Source organism: Dipodomys merriami, unplaced genomic scaffold (genome assembly GCF_024711535.1).
Source record: "Dipodomys merriami isolate MVZ:Mamm:240054 unplaced genomic scaffold, mDipMer1.0.p SCAF_855, whole genome shotgun sequence".
Lineage (NCBI taxonomy): Eukaryota > Metazoa > Chordata > Mammalia > Rodentia > Heteromyidae > Dipodomys > Dipodomys merriami.
Genome location: NW_027206463.1, coordinates 29,420 through 35,750, shown reverse-complemented (window position 1 = coordinate 35,750; position 6,331 = coordinate 29,420). Strand labels below are relative to the sequence as shown.

The 6,331-nt window shown below is 34.9% G+C and overlaps 1 long non-coding RNA gene across 1 annotated transcript; it reads right to left on the bottom strand.

Annotated features, from left to right (window-relative positions):
- LOC138820293 (uncharacterized) lies at window positions 1-5,443 on the bottom strand. Its single transcript, XR_011369820.1, has 3 exons — window positions 5,333-5,443; window positions 3,263-3,313; window positions 1-272 (listed from the first exon to the last, which is right to left on the bottom strand). It is a non-coding gene; the product is annotated as an uncharacterized lncRNA (long non-coding RNA).
- Window positions 5,444-6,331: the final 888 nt, after the last annotated feature.

Sequence of the window (6,331 nt, the reverse complement as noted above, 5' to 3'; positions counted from 1 at the left end):
GTTTTGAACAGATTTAAATAGATTGTCTAAGGTTATAAATCACCTATATCTGCTGCAAATATTTTCTTCAGCGAGTTTTCTTTTTCTGAACTGGATACTCCAGTCCTGAGACACACTTGATAGCTTGTGAATAGAATGGAAGAAACAAGATCAAGAACCCAGTGCTCCACTGGAAACAAAACAGTCCTCTATGTTTTCGCTCATCTCTCTTCACTACTCTTTTCTCGTACTTTTCAGTCAAGTGATTTTGAGTTATATCTTTCTTCTTTGTTCTGGAAAATAATTGGTCGAAGTAATTCACTAAATATTATTTGCCATTTTTTTCTGTCATGCTGTTTACTTGTCCAAGCGAGCCATTAAACTTTACACTTGTATTTGGTTGCCATGAAAACCCAACATCTATGTTAATGTGGACAAACTCTAATGTAAATCTTTGTCTCCAAAAAACCAGTCCAAGAAGCTGTGATCACAAATATTTAGCTATTCGTTTTCTTTTTTCTTTTACCTTTAAAGTCTTCCTGTGTTTAAAGTGCCCACAAAAATAAGTACTCCACCACTTTTTGGTTCAAACACTTCTAAACTCAAAGATATATTTTGCTAACAACATGTTTAGAGGAAATCGAAGAATACTCCACTTTTATCTTCTCTTTCAGTATTCTCCTTTGATGCCATATCGGGAACAGGAAGTTACTCGTTGCAAAATGATTTCAACCGATTATTTTTTTCTTGGTCTTTCATTTGCTCAACAAGGTTTACTAAGGCGACCAGATTTAAATCACCCATACCTTGAATGACTGTGTCTGTTACAAAGGACAATACTTCTGTGTTCTACTTTGATGTCCTCCTCTTAGCTCTTGCCTGATTTCCAATTAATCACAGCTTCTGGACTTCAAGTCTAGTGAAGCTGAAGGACTATTCGGCCTCCCTCACTGCTACATGTTGATGGTTTCTCTTTTAAAGCTCATTTATTTGGATGTGGAATTTACTGTCATGTTTTCATTCAATCTGTTCTGCATTAAGGAGCCAAATAAGCTCTGTAAAATCACATTAGGTACCAAAAATATTATTACAATATATCATAAAGTTTTGGCCTCCCTCCACTGTTGGAGCCAATATGCTTAGGTAGGGCTTCTAAGAACGCCTTTTCTTTCCTTTTCAATTTGCTCACTTCTTTTCTGATTCCAAACCTTTTTGGCTTATGTAATAAGGAAAGTCTTCACTATCTCATGTTAATAAGGATATTATATTTTGTGAGCTACTTAGAAATGTGAAATCATTGGTTTGAAGTATCCAATAAGATTTTTTTCTGTTTCACTGCTTCACGTGCAAAGACATTATGGAAAGTATTACAAGCAGAAAAGTGTAAACCCAATACCTTCTTTCATTGTGGAGAACACTTTCTCCCTAAATATTTTGACCCAAATTATGTTTTTCAGAGAATTACTGCTTGGCAATTCACAAATTTTGATGCCTTATTTTTTTTTAAGAATTTTGAATTTAAATTCCACTACAACCTTGTTTCACACAGTGAGAGTACATTTCCTGTGTAAGGACAATTCTCAAAGGAACCTACAGGATTTATTGCAAGGTTTCTGAGATTTGTTTGTTTTTTGTGAAAATGAGCCATCTTCACCCACATTGCTCCCTCTCAGCTTAGTCTCCATGGATTCTTTGCATGAAAGCCTATTTTCCCAGGCAAGTTTAAATTTTCTTAATAGGCTAAGATGTTAAAAAGTTTGCACAATTAAATTTTACCTGTCATAATTTTAAAACTCTTTTGAAATTACTTTATCAGAATCACGAACTCACCAATCCTAATTCCACCTTTACCATCAAAACACTTAACGTATAGTTTTCATGATATTTTGTCCATGAAACTATTATTTTCCAGTGGCTTTGTTATACGTATATATGACCATATAATCTGATGCTGAGCAAAATGAACTCTAAGATATGGAAACAGAGATTTTTATTTGCGATTGTTGTTTTTTTAATGTACTATGTGATTTCTATTTTCTTTGGATTTTCCCCCTATGGTTTATCCCCTGCTGTATTTGATTTTGGTACCCTGTGTGTTGTATATATATATTTCCCTTAATTAGGGAAGGGATAGGGAACAACTTAATGGCGAGACAAAGGACAAAGGGCAAAACAATGCAATAACAATACGCACAAGACATTATGTTGGAAATGTACATTACAACTTGTGAGGGTATTAGGGTGAAGAAAAATTATGAGAAAAATGAGTTATGTATTCACTAATTTACAATTACTTTGACCCCACTGTACATCATTTTGTCAATAAAATTAAATTAAAAAATAAGTTGCATAAAATATACCTTATCTCTATTGTGAAAAAATACTACACCTCTGTTAATGTGATGCCCTCCTTGTTCTGGAAAGAACACCACAATAAACTGGGTTACATGAATTTATCTCCCACTGATATTCTTGAGATCAGAACACTTACAAATATTATTTATATTTATACATTTTTAACCATCATAGATATTCAGGATGGTAAGATTGGAAGGTTACAGTTCAAAGCCCACCCAGGCAGGAAGGTTCCTTAGATACTTATCTCCCATAAACTTCTCAGAAAAAGCCAAACACAAGTGGCACTGAGTTTGGAGTGGTAGGGCATGAGATTTGAGCAAAAACAGGCTCAGAGACAGTTTCCAGGCCCAAAGGTCAAGCCCTAGGACAAACCAATAAAACAAAACAAAAATTAAAACAAACCCCAAACCTCGCATTTTTCTCATTGTGTACGGAAGCACGTAATTAAGGGAATTGCTTCCTGTGTTACATATAGGTAGAAGAAAGAGGATCTCACAGAATTATTCTCTTCATACCAAGTTATACCAAAGCCTCAAAAAATTGCTCTTTTTCTAAATTTATAAATTAATACAATCCATTTGTTGGCAATTCTGTCTACATTATTCACATGATCATTTAATACATGAACTATTGGAATTATCTATTAACTAATTTCTAATTATAACATTCTTGAATGAATATTCTAGGCAAATAGAATGCCAGAATCATTTGTGAATTTGTCAATTAAACCATCTACATAAAAAGAATTTTTGTACTATACTATAGATTATGAAATCACAAACAAAACCAAAATATTTATTTGAAATCTAAATTCTAATTTAGCAAGATCTACAAAGTCTTACATTAGATTTAATTTGTTATTTTTCCAGGCTTAACCTTGTAATACTTCATTATTTCTTTAGAATCCAACAGAATGATTACTTACTTTTTCAGATTTTGGATGGGATTCATAAGCCATTTTGCATCTAGGAATGTTCTGTAATGAAGAGAGCATTTAAAACTGAACAGATGATTATATATGAGATGCATTTCAATAAGAAACTTGACTTCTCAAAACATAATGACAAAATTAGCCCAATCTGCCTACTGTGTATTCCTTTCTTTCATTTTTTTGGGGGGGGTCCTGTGGTGGGGCCTGAACTCTGGGCCTGGGTGCTGTGCCTCAGCTCTTCAGCTCAAGGCTATCACTCTACCACTTGAGTCACAGCGCCACTTCCACCTTTTTTTCTTTTTGCTTCTGTGGTACTGAGGAATCGAACCTAGGGCCTCAGGCATGCAAAGCAAGCGTTCTACCACTGAGCAACCTTCCCAGCCCCTGTATTCCTTTCTTGAATGGCTTGTTTTATTAAGACAAAATTATACTCCTTGGTTCAGGGAAGCTATCACTATGTAATTCCACTCTCTAATCTCCTGTCTTGGTCTGAGTGCTAGAATTCTAGCCTTTTATCACATTGCTCTGCCATATTTTCTTGATTTAATCTAGATACAGACTAGTAATCCTGAACTTCTCCAATGATATTATCCATTAGACTGACTGTTCAGACTGTTCATCTACTATTTTCAAAGATGTTCTAACATTTCATACAAGATATGAACATTTTCAGATGCACCTGTGGGGTCTCTGATTCGTTCCTCCGTGGATCTGATCCCTTTAATAATGATTACTTGATTCTCTTACTATCTCTGGTCCCTACCTATGTAATAGTCTCAAACATTTTTTAAGGTAATTCACTTGAGGACATTCTAATTTTAACAATTATCACTTGATTCTAGTCTTACTCAGGACATATTTTATATTGTTTTCTAACTTTTCTACATGTTCTGAGAGTTGTATCATGTTTGTATTCATGTGTGCACATGTAAGTGCCTCTATGTGTGAGTATGTTTGTATGTATGTATGCAAAAGCCCCAAGCTCTTATTGATCAGTCTTGCTCATGACTGGTATTCCATCACTTGAGCCATTCTTCTAATCCAGGTTTTGGCTGGTTAATTATAGGTAGAGTCACAAAGACTGTTCTGCCCAGGCTGGATGCAAACTGAGCTTCCCAGACTCCTTTACATACTTAGGTTTTATTTATCCAGTAATATGAACTTTTAAATTAAAAACATTTTTGTTAGTGTAAAGTCTAAGCTGTATACCACATTTTTAACTCAAGAATTCATATAAAGATAGATGAACATACACATTACATATGCTGAGTGTTAAACCGGATGGCGGTGAGATCTGAGGATTGGAGTTCAAAGCCAGATCGACTAGGAAAGTCCCAGAGACTCTTTTCTTCAATTAACTACAAGAAAAGTGGAAGTGGCACTGTGGCACAAGTGGTAGAGCATTAGCCTTGAGCTGAATAGCAGAGGTACAGTACCCAGGCCCAGAGTTCAAGTGCCAAGACCACCACCACCACAAAAAGTATATATAAGTAAAGAAAAAGAAATGTCATCGTAGCCACCAGTTCATTGCTAGTATCATCCCTGCTCTCTCAAGATGGACTTTTTTTCCAGTTAAGTCCAGGCTCTTATATCTGACTTGCATTGGAAGCAGAATTATTCTTCCATTTACTTTTAACAAATTTGCATGATTAGTAAGCGTGATTTAGAAAGGGAGTGGCCTCATACTTAGTGTTTCACTTAGGAGTAATGCTTTCCCTATATCACTCCCATAAATCTACATACTGGGCTTTATTGTTTCAATGTTGTGTTATTTGTAGAATCTTCTATATTGTATTGAACCCTTATACTTAAACACAGCACTTCTCTTTCTCCTATTATTGCTATATTTTCTCTTACTATTAACTCATGTACACTTGGGAAATAATGCGCAGCAAATACACTCACAAAGAGAATGATCTGAGAACCTTCTTCCCATTTAAAACTCGTCTTCATTTAAAGAGAACTTACAAAGTTTGAACTCAATGTACTCATGGATAATGAATTTATAAGAAATATAAATTTCATATTTTATCTTAATTAAGTTGTCTCTGAAACACGTGTTACCTCAGGTCCAAAGGTATCCTTGTGTTATTACAGTGAACCCAGAAAACATTCATTATACCTCAAGCAGCACCATCGATTGTTACTGGAAGTAACAGTTACTGGATGTGGAAACTGATCCTAGGAGAGGAATTGAACATAGAGCAATGACAAAGTTCAAGTTAACGTATGCTTTACTTTAACTGTACAAGAACAGAATCCCAAGATTAGAAGGATACTCTGTCCTTGACTTTTTTGAGTGTGTTCTTTAATCATATAAAACTTTTCTGTAAACTTCTAGTAGAGACTATTACAAAAGAAATAATGTGCCATTTGAAAACCAGCATAGAACAAAAGGAAATGACATTGTTTTAAAAGTGTTCTAATGAAAAGAAACAAAGACATGGAGATTTTAAAGTGTCTTATGGATGGATATTTCTCCCCTGAGATGATTATCTTGTTCCAGGAGTCAGTTATCAATTCCTTTAATCTGTTCCTGAGTTCTCCATAGAAATAAGGATTCCAAAAAAGCAGGAACCAGTGAGTATTATCAGCAAAAGAAGCCTCTTCTCAGATCAGTACTTCTTTACCGATGGTCCCAAAGAAATATGTGGGGTTATTTCTCTGTCCTTGTTTGTTTAGTTTGTGCTGGTTCTGGGGCTTGAATCGAGAGGGCAGACCCTGTCCCTGAACAGTTGTCTTTCCTGCCCACATGCCCCCAAAGCTAGTACTCTACAGCTTAAGCCAAAACTGCACTTACGGCTTTTTTGGTGTTTAATTATAGATAAGATTTTGACAGATGACCCTGCCTGGATTGGCTTTTGATCTAAGATCGTAAGAAAGCTAAGTGATATCAACTGTATGGACTTATCTTTTGAAACAAGAAATATTAGTTGAAATTTATTGTAAAACTAATAAATTTATAATTTTTAAAAGAAGAGAATATGTACAGCAAAGAAGCCATAACTTACATTTTAACTTTTGGAATTATTTCTTCTGCTTGGGAAGATTATTGACATTGTC